We start from the raw sequence: 13,110 nt of genomic DNA on the forward strand, positions 1-13,110 counted from the left end.
TGGCTATATGAGTCCCCGAGGGTGACCCACTTGTCCCAGTTTACCCGGGACTTCCCTGGTTTAACCTCGAAAGTCCTGCACACCGAGAATTCCCTCAGGCCCAGGGAAACCAGGACAGTTGGTCACCTGGTCCCTTCCTCATCTGGACACGGGTCCTGGCCAACTGTGAGAGGCCTCTCGCCCTGGACCAGGCTCTTCAATCCTCATTTCCAGCTTCAGCCCCCACAAATAGGGGAAATAACAGGCCAAAATGCCCCTGAGCTTTCTTTGTACCAAAATGACCATTTTAAAATGACAGACTTGCATTCTGGGTTCATCAAAGTAAGAAAATACTGCATTTTCTTTCTGGTGCTGGTCGAATGGGTGCCCTTGTACCCATTTCAAATATTTAGCCTTAACCTGTATATAGTCAAGGCTGGACCTTGGCAACGTGCAGAGGTAGGAGATGCATGAAGAGGCAGACTTCCATGAAAGATGGCCTGGGCACCCTCAGGCAAAAACAGACAGAAAAAAATTGCATAGGTGATTCTGTCCTCACTTGTCACTCCTCCCAGTTGCTCTTCCTTTCTTCTTCGCCCAACTTTTCAACCCTGACTTCAGGTCCCTCCAGGTCTTTCACCTGTGTACTGATGTGATCACTCACCTGGTGAGGCCGTAGACCCATGAGACCCACCTGTGAGCCTGAAGGAACCACGCATAGGTTGAGAGAGACTTGGGCCACTTCCATTTGGAGGAAAGAGTGGGCAGAGCAAGCCTATGAAAAAATAAAAACCAGGGCAACATATTTATTATACTTTAATCACAAAGAAATCATTATGAGTACAACCTCCTTCATAGAGAAGATCAAAAGTCTAAATGTGACATTCTTTGTGACAATGACCAGGGACAAATAGCCCCATGCCTTCTCCATCCCCCATCCCCTTCTTGAACTCTCAGGGGTCTCATCTCAGCCCATGAGATTCATTTGGGACTTCACTACTTTTGAGCTGAAATTGACACCCCACTGCCACCTTGCCTCTCCCCAGGGGACAAATGGCCCCAAGAGATTTCAGATGTGCAGGAAAAGGAAGAGCCCTGTGAGCTGTGGGAGCGGCCGATGAGAGAGGGGGAAGCTGCAGTGATGCTGGCCAGGCCCTCTCAAAATTAGTTTGGAACAAAAACCAGGAGACTGCCCAGACAAAACAGCTGAAAAGCAACTCAGTGTCCTCAAGGTCACCCCTCTGTGTGGCCGTCACAGCCAGGCTCAGAAAAGCGATAGTGGAATACCAAGTGCAGATCACTTCTGCCCCGCGTGACCCAGAACAAAGAGGAAGGATTTGCGGTGTGTTTTCACAGATGCCTTCTCCAGGGTCTGGGAGGCAATTGTTTCTCAAGGTCACACTACTGGGAGCTCAAGAGGGTCTCAGTTCTGGGCCCTTAAGGGGTGCATCTGCCTTCCCCAGCTTTGCTGCTAATTCCACAGAAAACAAGGTGGCCAAAAACACTGATGCCAATGCCGTAAAACGTTAGAAAAGCAGAATATTACACTAGCTGCTCTAAATTTCTCCAGCAACATTTCCAACCCCAGGGCCTCGGACTCCCACTCTGACCACGCTGAACTGAACTCCCCAAACGTGCCCTGCTCACTCATACTGATGAGCACGCTGTGGTTGATAAAAATAATAGTCATAAGCCAAGACAAGGAAGCAGCCTAAGTGCCCAGCAACTGATGATTGGATAAAGAAGATATGGTGTATATATATATATATATATATATATATATATATATATATACACACAATGGAATACTACTCAGCCATAAAAAAGGACAAAATCATCCCATTCACAACAACATGGATGGACCTTAAGGGTATTATGTTAAGTGAAATAAGCTAGATAGAGAAAGACAAACTCTGTATGACTCCACTCACAGGTGGAAGTTAAACATGTAGACAAAGAGAACTGATTGGTGGTTACCAGGGGAAAGAGGGGGTGGAGGGTGGGCACAAAGGGTGAAGTGGTGCACCTACAACATGACTAACAATAATGTACAACTGAAATTTCACAAGGTTGTAAACTATCATAATCTTAATAAAAAGTTAAAATAATAATAATAATAGTCACAGCCACCAGAATTAGCAGACCTGGGATTTGGACCCAGGCCAATCTGATTGGCAAGCTGCATCTGTGTTTTCTTTCTCCGTTCCCTGGGCTTCGAGATTCCTCTACCATCAACCCCCAGGAATACCCTCAGATCCCTTGAGGTCTGGCAGCAGCTCCCTGACCCTCCACAGCCTGGGCTCCATTTGCCCCCTTGGCTCCCCTTCTTGAACTATGCTTACTCCTCTCCCAGCCTTTGTCACACTCCAGTGAAGTCATAGGTGAGCTCTGCCTTGCACCCCCATGTTGAGGGCCCAAGGGGGCCGGAACTCACTTTCATCATCCCCATCTGCTTCATCCTCAAGTGCCAGTACATGATAGATGCTCGCATGTGTGCCCTGTGAGGTCAGGGGCTATGGCCCCATCACTCACCATATATCACAGGTAGAGGGCACAGCGCATGGTTGGTGCTCACCAAATATTTGTCCAGGGCATGCTTACTGATTGAATGAGTGATAAGCATTCAATTCGATTTGGGACTTCCTTATTCATAACTCAAATACTCATTAATAATTGAAACACATCTCAAATGTTCCTTTATTTCTTCTCTCTCCCTGTTCTACTTTTTATTCAAAGAAAAAGGATTGGATCAAAGCTTAACTCTAAGTGACTGAGACAAACTAGACTCATTTTGTGATGGTGTCTGAATTGCCCCTACAATTTGAGTCCCCACTCTAATTTACTCACCCCCGCCCCGACCCCCCCGCCTTAGGACAATGCAAATTCAGACGCACTGCAAGGTCCAGCCTTCCTGACTCATTGTTGACTGTGTTTGCATGGCCTGGGGCAAACTATTCAACTAAATAGACATGTTTTAAGCACCTACTGTGAGCAGAACAATATACAAGGTATTCTGCAAAAATATGAATAAGGTCAATAGCACTTTCAAAGACTTTACTAGAAGATAAGACATGTGTACTAACAACTATGACATATGGAGTACAGGTTCCCTGATGAGAGAACAGGGTGCTGTGGGAAGACACAGACACATGAGAGGTGACCTCTGGCAGAGCAGAGGCACACTTTGATGGCAGAAGCTCTTAAGCTGAACCGTTGGCTGAATGAGTTAGCACTTTGACAGACAGGGGCAGGAGGAAGGCATTCACTCCATGAGGGAAGAACAAGAGAGTTCAAGAACAAGAGAAGGGGTACAGGACGCTTGCAGATATGGTGTGTGCAGTGGAAGTGTGCAGAGGAGCATCCTGAAGGGGTGAGGTGAGCCAAATACTGTAGAATTGGAGGCCAGGCTGGGAAGTAGTTACTTCCCGTAATGCAGAGGCAGTAGAGGGACACTGAATGTGGAGAGAGCTTGTAGGGTGGTTTGTACAAAGGGGAAAATATCTTGCTGTTTTCCTGTGGTGCAGTCACTCAGCTCAGCTACCCAGCAAGACAAGAAAGGCCCTCTTGCCACTTTCCCAGGTTCAAGTGTGCCTGGCCTGGAGGACAGATGGAATCTGAGACTTGGTGCTACTCAGCCGTGGGCATCCAAAAAGCAAGGAGTGGCCTTGAAGTGCCTGTAAGTCCTTTAAATTTTATGTAAAATCTTTTCTTTCTTTTCTCCAATTTCCTTCCGCCTCCTCTTTGGGGTCTTTCCAAATAGGCACTTGAGCGTCCCTGAAGAGGAAGCAGGAAGCACCATAATGGATCCTGGCGGTAGCTTGCCCTTCCGATCCACTCCAAAGTCAGCCTGTGAGGACATAAGCTCTAGCTAAGGTAACAACAGCTGCTGTCTGCCCACTCCATACCTGCATTGTTGCCCTTGGCTCAACAAAGTTTTCGAGCCAGCTTAGAAAGGATGAAATAGAGAGACAAGTGTTACTGCGAGAGGGGGCTCAGTGTGAACTGAAGCTGTGTTTACTTGGGCTTCAGATAGGACTTGGAAGTTCTGAGGAGTGGTGGAGGAAGCATCTCCAACTTCAAATAAGCCACAGAGGAGCCTCCTAGGAAGACCTCAGCCTCAGAGAAGAGAGGGAGCTGGCACTCAGGCTGAGAAAGAACAAAGAAAGGGAGATGATTTGAAATATTCCTCAGACTTGGCCACCCAAAGGTGCCGTGGCCCAGGCCCCTCCTCAAGGCCTGAGTCATAGAACACAAGGGCTGTGATAAACACGTCTGTAAAGCAGGGGGAATGGCTCCTTTTCTATCTCTGTGAGAGTCAGCAGCAGAAAGGGCTCTTTTGGTGTGAGAGCTCACAAGACTTATCCCTTCCAAGTGTATCACCAAGAGAGGAGGAAGGTGCTAGATGCCTCAGGGAATCAAGCGCACAACTTTCCGTGGCACCTGTGGACACCCCAAGTACTCCTTTTGACCACTTGGAAGGAATTCAAGAGGAGCTGACTTTCCCATTTGGCAGAGGAAAACAGATCCAGGGGGATTCTGTTTTATAACATAATGGTGACCCCACTTTTAGCTCTAGGCTAGGGTTCTCTGGGAAAAGTTTTGTGGCTGATATTTGATCCCATTTTTTTCAGCAAGCACGTCTGTCTCTCCCACCATTTTCAACCCCTCCTCTCCTTGACCCCATTCATTCTGAATGGTAACCCCCCAAAAAATCCAAAAGGAAGCTCAGCGCTTACATAAACTTTCAAGAATGTGCTTAACATTTTGCTTTAGCATAATAAGCTCTAGCAGAAATAAGAATATCTGAAGTAAAGGGTTCAATTAAAATCATTTGCTTTAGCACTCAAAGTCTTTTTCTCCCTGATTCCTAATTCTCTCTGTTAGAGACTTCTGAAGATTATCCTTCCATTTCTCTAAGCAATGGTATTATTTAATGTCCTTCTGGCTGTTCTTGTCTCTTGTCCCTAAAACTTTCCATCAGTTTTATGTGCCTTGTGATTAATGATGCTTAAAGAGGAGAGTTTTAGCTCAAATATGAGCAGCCTGGCCCATTTGGATTTAAGGCCCAGAATCTTAAGAAGGGTTTTCTTACTGATTACCACCAGGGATAATGCAGACAATCTCTAATCTTTGTGATTTCTGCACATCCCAGGAGATCACAAAGATCATCTTGGTAATTTACTACAATAGTAAGAGAGGGTTAAGTCTCTTCAATGAATGGTGTTGGGAAAACTGGCCAGTTGTGTGCAAAAGAATGAAAGCAGAGCATTGTCTCACAGTAAAGACAAAAATTAACTCAAAATGGATTAATGATGTTAATGCGAGACGTGAAACTATAAAACTCCTAGAAGAAAATATAGGCAGTACACTGTTACATCGGTACCTCCATCTTAGCAGTATCTTCTCAAATACCATATCTACTCAGGCAAGAGAAACAAAAGACAAAATAAACAAATGGGACTACATCAGACTAAAAAGCTTCTGCAAGGCAAAGGAAACCATGAACAAAACAAAAAGACAACCCACCAACTGGGAGAAAATATTTGGAAATCATATATCCAACAAGGGGTTAATTTCCAAAATATATAAAGAACTCATACAACTCAACAACAAAAAAATAAAAAATTTGATCAAAAATTCGACAGAGGATATGAACAGACATTTTTCCAAAGAGGACATACAGATGGCCAACAGGCACGTGAAAAGATGGTCAACATGACTAATTATTAGGGAAATGCAAATTGAAACTACAAGAAGATATCACCTCACACCTGTCAGAATGGCTACAATTAACAAGACAGGAAATAACAAGTGTTGGAAAAGATGTGGTGAAAAGCAAACCCTCAGTCACTGCTCGTAGGAATGTAAACTGGTGCAGCTACTATAGAAAATAGTATAGAGACTTCTCAAAAAGTTAAAAGTAGAAATACCATATGATCCAACTATTTCACTACTGGGTATTTATCCAAAGAGCTTGAAATCAACAATTCAAACAGACTCATGCACCCCTATGTTCATCACAGCATTACTCACAATAGCCAAGACATGGAAGCAACCCAAGTCTCAACAACAAATGAATGGATAAAGAAGATGCTCACACACACACACACACACACACACACACAAACACACACACACACACAATGGAATACTACTCAGCCATAAAAAAGACAAAATCGACCCATTTGCGACAACATGAGTAGAACTTGAGCATATTATGCTACATGAAATAAGTCAGACAGAGAAAGACAAACCCTGTATGATTTCACTCATATGTGGAAGATAAACACACGGACAAAAAGAACAGATTAGTGGTCACCAGAGGGGGTGGGGGTGGGGGAGTGGGTAAAAGGGGTAAAAAGGCACATGTATATGGTGACAGATAAAAACTAGACTATTGGTGGTGAGCACAATGCAGTCTACACAGAAACTGATATATAATAATGTACACCTGAAATTACACCATGTTAGAAACCATTATGACCTCAAGAAAATAATTTTAAAAAGAAAAAGGGGTCTCTGTGCAAACAGTGGGGAGACCCGATGACTGTATTTAGGGGTTTACGCAGATCTCTTAAATATGGTGTCTGACAATATCTGTAACATCAGTGCAGTAAATGTGTCATCTTCCTCTGATGCTATTATTCCAGGGAGGTCAGTGACAGTGAAAAGCGCAGGTCCCTCCCCAACTGAATAACTCATACCTTCCTTGTGATTTGCTCAATTCTATAAAATATTTATTATTATGTGTCTACCACACACTTGGAGGTTCAGGCCCAGAAAGAGAAGGTGATTTGTCCAAGGTCACAGAGCCCACCTGGACAGAGCCTGGAGGGAAATACATCTCCCACTAAATCCTCTCACGTCGCTGTCAGTGCCCTGGATTGCAAGCTCCTTAAAGATGCGTGAGAGCCTGCTTTGTGCTGGACACTGCTTGATGCCAGGAACAGGGAAGGGAGCCGCACAGACAGAGCCCTGCTCTCATGGAGCTAACGTTATAGTGGAGGACTTGGACCCAAAAAAGTGTGTAAGTAATTACAAAACATGGTGCTATAATAGAAATAATCTAGGGAGTTGGAAGGACCATAAGAGGTAGGACCTTCTTTGCAAAGTCAGGAGCAGAGGTGAAAATTAAGTTGAGACTTGCAGCATGAGGAGCAGCCCATTTGAAGGATTGATGACAGAGCTTCCAGAAAGAGTGGAGAGCATGAGAAAATCTGAGTTGGGAAAGGGTGCAGGCCTTGCGTTTCCAGACTAGAAACAAAGCCAGCATGGCTGGATCATAGGGAGCAGAGGCAAGGATGGCAGGGAGAGGCAGATTAGGACCAGCCCACACAGGCTGCCATAAGTGATTTGAATTTTATTATTAATGGGAAGTCATTGGAAAGTTTTAGCAGAAAAGTGACATGATCATATATAGACAATTAAAACTACATGGTTTCTGTGTTAAATATAGACTGTAGGAGGGTAGGAGTGGGAATGAGGAGAACAGTGTCTGCAGGACTCCCCTGAGAAGGTTTTCGTGGATTAAGTTAGTTGGGGTGGAAATATAGACAAAATGGATGGAATTGAGCCATGTGACAAACTTGGGGGGTGGAGCGTAATGAGGGAAAAAGAGAGATCACAGTGTCCCATGTATTTGTGACTCAAATTACTGAATGGTTGGTATTGCCATTGACAGAGTTAAGGCCAGGAGGCATGGGGACAGGCTTTAAAGAAACCAAGATATAGACATACCAGTTTTGAGATACAAGATGGGAAGAATTCGAGTGAAAATATCAAGGGGTCAGTTTGGGATGTGAGTCTGCAGCTCAAAGGAGAGAGCTGGCTGGAGATACACTTTTGGGAATTGGCACCTGAAAGGTGATATTTAGGTCTAGAGAAAAGGATGATACCACCTAAGAGAAGAGTGAAGAGAGAAAACAGGAGACTTAGGATGTAGCCTCAAGAAATTTCTAAACTTTGGAGGTCAGGCAGAAGATACAGTAAGGGTGACAGAGGAGAAGAAGCCAGCGACGTAGGAAGAAACCCCAAATAGACCAAAATCTAGGAGAACAGAATGTTTCAAGGAGAGAGTGAATGATGAGCCATGAGGGATGCTACGGGAGGTCATCTGTGAGGAAATGGGGATGAGTGGAGAGTCTGATGGGAGAAATCTTAGGGGAGAGGTAAAGACAAACCAGGGCGGAACTGTCGATGCGTGAAGCCAACATGAGTAGAGAAGCTTTTCAAGAAATTTGATTATGTTGGGAGCAGAGAAATGGAGCACACCTGGAGGGCATGGGGTCCAGTGAGGCTATTGTAAGATGGGGAATCCTCAAGTATGTGTGTGTGTTGGTGAGAGTGACCGTGCAGAGAGAGGTCAATGATGCAGGAGAGGAAGAGGCCAACAGGAGTGAGGTCCTTGAGAAGGAGCAAGGGAAAGAGACCCAGAGCCCTAGCAGGGGGACTGTCCTTTGGTAAAAGGAGGGACTCTTCCTTCATTGTAACCACCTGGAAGAGTAAGAAGGTCACTCCAAATACAGCTGGGAACGTAGGTGGGCCTGCAGAGAAAGGACAGTTCGCATCTGAGCCTGTGTGTCCTCAGGGACATACAAAGTGGGCACATTGGGGATAACGACAGCAAAGGAGGGAGCATGGACAGTCCAAGAAGAGAGTCTGCATTCCTCTCAGGACAAAGGACAGTCTGTAGAGAGGTCATTTTACAATTTTGTATCCAAAGTGAATGCAGGCAGTGCCGTGGTGTGACTTCCTCTGGCCATGCCCAGCAGCTCAGCATGGGGATTATGATGGCTAATTTTATGTATCAAACTGGCTGGGCCACAGTGCCTAAATATTTGGTCAGACATTATTCTGAATGTTTCTGTGGGTGGTTTTGGATGAGCTTAACATCTAAATCATGAGTAAAGCAGATTGGCCTCCATAATGAGGATGGGCCTCATCCAATCAGCTGAAGGCCTTACTAGAACAAAGACTGACTTTCCCCGAGCAAGATGGAATTCTGCAGCACAGTCTTTGGACTTGAACTGCAACATCGGCTCTTCCGAGGGCCTCCAGCCTAGTGGTCTACCTTGCAGATATTGGACTTGCCAGCCTCCATAATCATGTCAGCCAACTCCTTAAAATAAATCTCTCTTGATAGGTAGGTAGGTAGATAGATAGATAGGTGATAGATAGATGATAGGAAGATAGATAGATAGATGATAGGTAGGTAGGTAGATGATAGATAGATACATACATACATAGATAATAGGTAGGTAGGTAGGTAGATAGATTGATAGATAGATAGATGATAGGTAGATAGATAGATGATAGATACATAGATAGATAGATAGACAGACAGATAGATAGATAAGATATATATGTGTATATCTACCTTATTGATTCTATTTCTCTGGAGAACCCTGACAAATGCAGGCACCAAGAGGCTTGTGGAGGCCAATCCAGAATTGGGAGTGAGAGGGCAGGGAGACGAGAATTTCAAGCAAATGGTTAGAGAAGACCCTCCCTTGTCCACGCGATACACTCTCTGGATTCACAAGGACCATGACTTGCTGGAGGGAGACCACTGGACTGGAAAAAACAAAGCCAGTTTGGAATCATATCCTGATCCTGAGTGGAGAATGGACCAATTTCTCTCCCCGAATGATGTTGTCTTCTCCATGAAGGGCTTTCTTCTCCCTCCTTCCCAGCCTCTGGCTAGTCCTGGTCCAGAGGTCTTGTGGCTCTCTGGAAAGGTCAGGGATACAAAATGGTTGAAAACAATCCCTTTCTCAGGATCATTTGAATGGGGTCCCTATTCAAGAAGGCCGCAGACCAAGCCCTTTAACGTTGTCTGCAAGTGGGCCGTGCACAGCATAACAGAGCTACACTAAAATACTGAAGAAGATGACCAGTGAGGATGTTAAACAACCTCAAAATTCTGTTACCAAACCACAAAATCTGCTGTGTGCTTGTTCAGGTCACCTCCTATCCACCTCTTTGGTGAAGGAAAATAATACAAGATAGCCAAAAACGCAACCCCTGACACTGGCCAGATGAGATTGGCAACAGTTTATTAGTCACATATGCTCCCAGCCCGGGGGAGGAGGACACAGCATCTTGCAGGGAGGGCCACATGGGGTTGCACTCAGGGACAGAGTGAACAGCCAGGAGCTGTGAGAGGCAGGCTTTATAGTGACAAGAGGGTGAGGTAACTAGTGGTTCCCATGGGAGGATGTGACCCGTTTGTTTGAATATGTCTTTGGGTTGTCAGACACACGAAGCCATTATGTTGAGAACCCCGTGGGGTACAGCTGATTCAGCTGGTAAGGGAACCGTCTGGGAAAGGGGCCTTACCCCACTGGGTGAGGGGCATATCTGGTGAGGCTTTTGGGGCCTTGTGGGGCTCAGAGATTTCAAGGCAACAGCAGCATTTGAAATTTTACGTCTTTTAACACAGAGCTCTGAATTCATATTTTTCAAATGCTGTGATTATCCTGTGAACAGCACATTTATGATACAATATTTTTAGATATGTTAAAGGAATTAATGTGAGAAATGTAAATATACTTTATTATATTTTATATTTTCATATATTTACATTTATTTATATTAACATTTGTCTTTTTTAAAAATTTCTAACTATATGTCTTAGTCAGCTCAGGCTGCCATGACAAAATAGCACAGACTAGGGGGTCTAAACAACAGACATCTATTTTCTCACAGTTCCGGAGGCTGGAAATCCAAGATCAGGATGCAGGCATGGTCAGGTTCTGGTGGGAGCTCTCTTTCTGCTTTGCAGAGGGCCACCTTCTGGCCATGTCCACACATGGCAGAGAGAGAGAGAGAGAGAGAGAGAGAGAGAGGGAGAGGGAGAGGGAGAGAGAGAGAGGGAGAGAGAGAGAGAGGGAGAGAAAGAGAGAGAGAGTACTCTGTGATGTCTCTTCTCATAAAGGCACTAATCCCAACATGAAGAGCCCACCCTTATGACCTCATGTAAACCTGATTATCTCCCGACAACCCCATCTCCACATACTATTACACTGACGGGTTAAAGCTTCAATATACAGATTTGGGGGGAAGACAGCTTAGTTTCTAGCACCATACAATGGGATACCACTCAATAACAAAAAGGAATAAACTATTCATCCACACAACCATGTGGGTGAATCTCAAAAGCATTACGCTAAACAGAAAAAGCCAGACAGAAGACTGTGTACTTTACGATTCCATTGATATAACATTCTACAAAGGGAAAAATGTAGGGACAGCAAGCCAATCAGTAGTTGTTCAGGGTTGGGTGCTGGGGGAGGGGATTTACTGCAAGGAGGCACGAGGGAATTTTTTTGGAGTGATGGAACCATTCTATATCTTGACCATGGTCATGGTTACACGACTGTAGGCATTTATTAAAACTTGTCTAACTGTACCCCTTAAAAGGGTGAATTTTATTGCATGTAAATTATCCCTCAATAAACCTGATCCGAAAAAATCGCCTTCCACTTGGGTAATGCTTTGTAGTTAACCAGGCTCTTTCTCATTGATTACTTTGTTGATTTTTTACAACAATTTGGTAAAGCAGGCAAAGTGGTATTACTATCACCATAGGAAACAGAGCATTGGGATTTTGGTGACTTCTGAGCTCATTCAGCCTTAAGGAGAACAGTATCTTCTGAGAACAAGAGCTCTTCCCTCTCTGCCCAGAAAATCTGCTTGGGCAGTAATGTCAATGACAGCCCCATCTCCTACTCTGGGCTGTGCTCTGTGATACATGCTGTCCATTCATTCTTTTATTTTCTTCTCACAAATAAACTCTAAGGGAAGTAGCATTATCCCATAGTATAGATTAGAAGAGAGAAGGGTTAATTAACTGGTCCAAGGTCAAATGACAAGAGAGTAACAGCATCATGATTTGAAGCTGTCTGAATGGGTGAATGAACCTGTGCTTTTCAACACAAGCCCCATGCTTCTGGAAACAAATTTAGTTCCAAATAACCCAAAAGACAAAAGTCTGGACCAATCACAGGGAAATAATTATGAGCATCTTCAAGTGGAGAAGGCTATCAAGACAGTGCTAACCAATCTTTTAGGCACTTTTTAGTCCGTAGGTCTTGAAAATTTTTCAGACTCTCCAGACATTTCCTGAGACTCTGCATCCAACAAATTAGACACTTTTCTTGATGCCCCGTCCACACCACCTAGACTTTCCATTCTGCCCAAAGCACTATCCTGAGCTGACTGCAAGCTGAACAGTGAAAGGCAAGAACGTTGGGCAGGACCAAGAGGTACTTAGCAATGGCATAGTATCCTGACATTGGACGCTGGTGGTCCTTCTGCAACTGTTCCAAATAAGCTCAGGGGCCTGGACGCAGCCTCTCACTGCTCCTGCTGCCGGGGGCCATCTGTAAGCACCTTTTCACTGGAAGAAGTAGGTCATGATTTGCAAATAGACCAGTTCTCTTCTTTGTCCTTGTCATCCGGGCAACTGCAAGCTTTACAGATGTCTCCATGGCACCCCTGAGACCTGACCACGAAGCTGGCAGATTCCGATTTGCAGATGGAGGATCCAGGGCAGAAGACGGAGAGCATCCTGCCTGGTTCCTTGCAGCAGAAGGAAAGGAAAATTTTTTTGAGTGCCTTTGACGTGCCAGGCACTGTGCTATGAATTTTATGTGTCATACCATTAATAGTTGACATCTATGAAACCCTTTCAACATGTCAGTATGTCTGCGGAATATTTTCTATATGTTATTTTTACATACATTATCTCATTTAATCCACTCAACAACCCTACTGGATAAGTACCATTACTACCTCCACTTTATTATAGACGTCAGAACTGAAGTTTGTAATGTTTGAACAGTCCACTGTTTCTATTTCCGGAATCAGCCCTAAACCCCATCTAATGCAAGACCAGATGTGGATATTTTAAAGGAATTAGTATTTTTCACTACTCTTCTTCCTAGCAACACCATGTGTATCAACTAGTTTTTCACAAACATTTTCTAAGCTTCTACGACATCCCCAGCACTGTGCTAGATGCTTCCACATTATGTTACCTGCAAGATGATATGGAAATTCAGGAACAGCCAATGCATGGCCCCACACTTAGCAGAGACCCCAAACAATCAGAACACTCACTTCAGCTGA

At 44.4% G+C, this 13,110-nt stretch overlaps 1 long non-coding RNA gene across 1 annotated transcript in view; it reads right to left on the reverse strand.

Moving 5' to 3' along the window:
- Window positions 1-669: 669 nt before the first annotated feature.
- LOC139083206 (uncharacterized) overlaps window positions 670-13,110 on the reverse strand; it is an 80,209-nt gene continuing 67,768 nt past the window's right edge. The window contains exon 5 of the long non-coding RNA XR_011539739.1: window positions 670-754. This is a non-coding gene — a long non-coding RNA (uncharacterized lncRNA). The remainder of the gene's footprint in view (window positions 755-13,110) is intronic.

Source organism: Equus przewalskii, chromosome 1, assembly GCF_037783145.1.
Source record: "Equus przewalskii isolate Varuska chromosome 1, EquPr2, whole genome shotgun sequence".
In the NCBI taxonomy this organism is placed as follows: domain Eukaryota; kingdom Metazoa; phylum Chordata; class Mammalia; order Perissodactyla; family Equidae; genus Equus; species Equus przewalskii.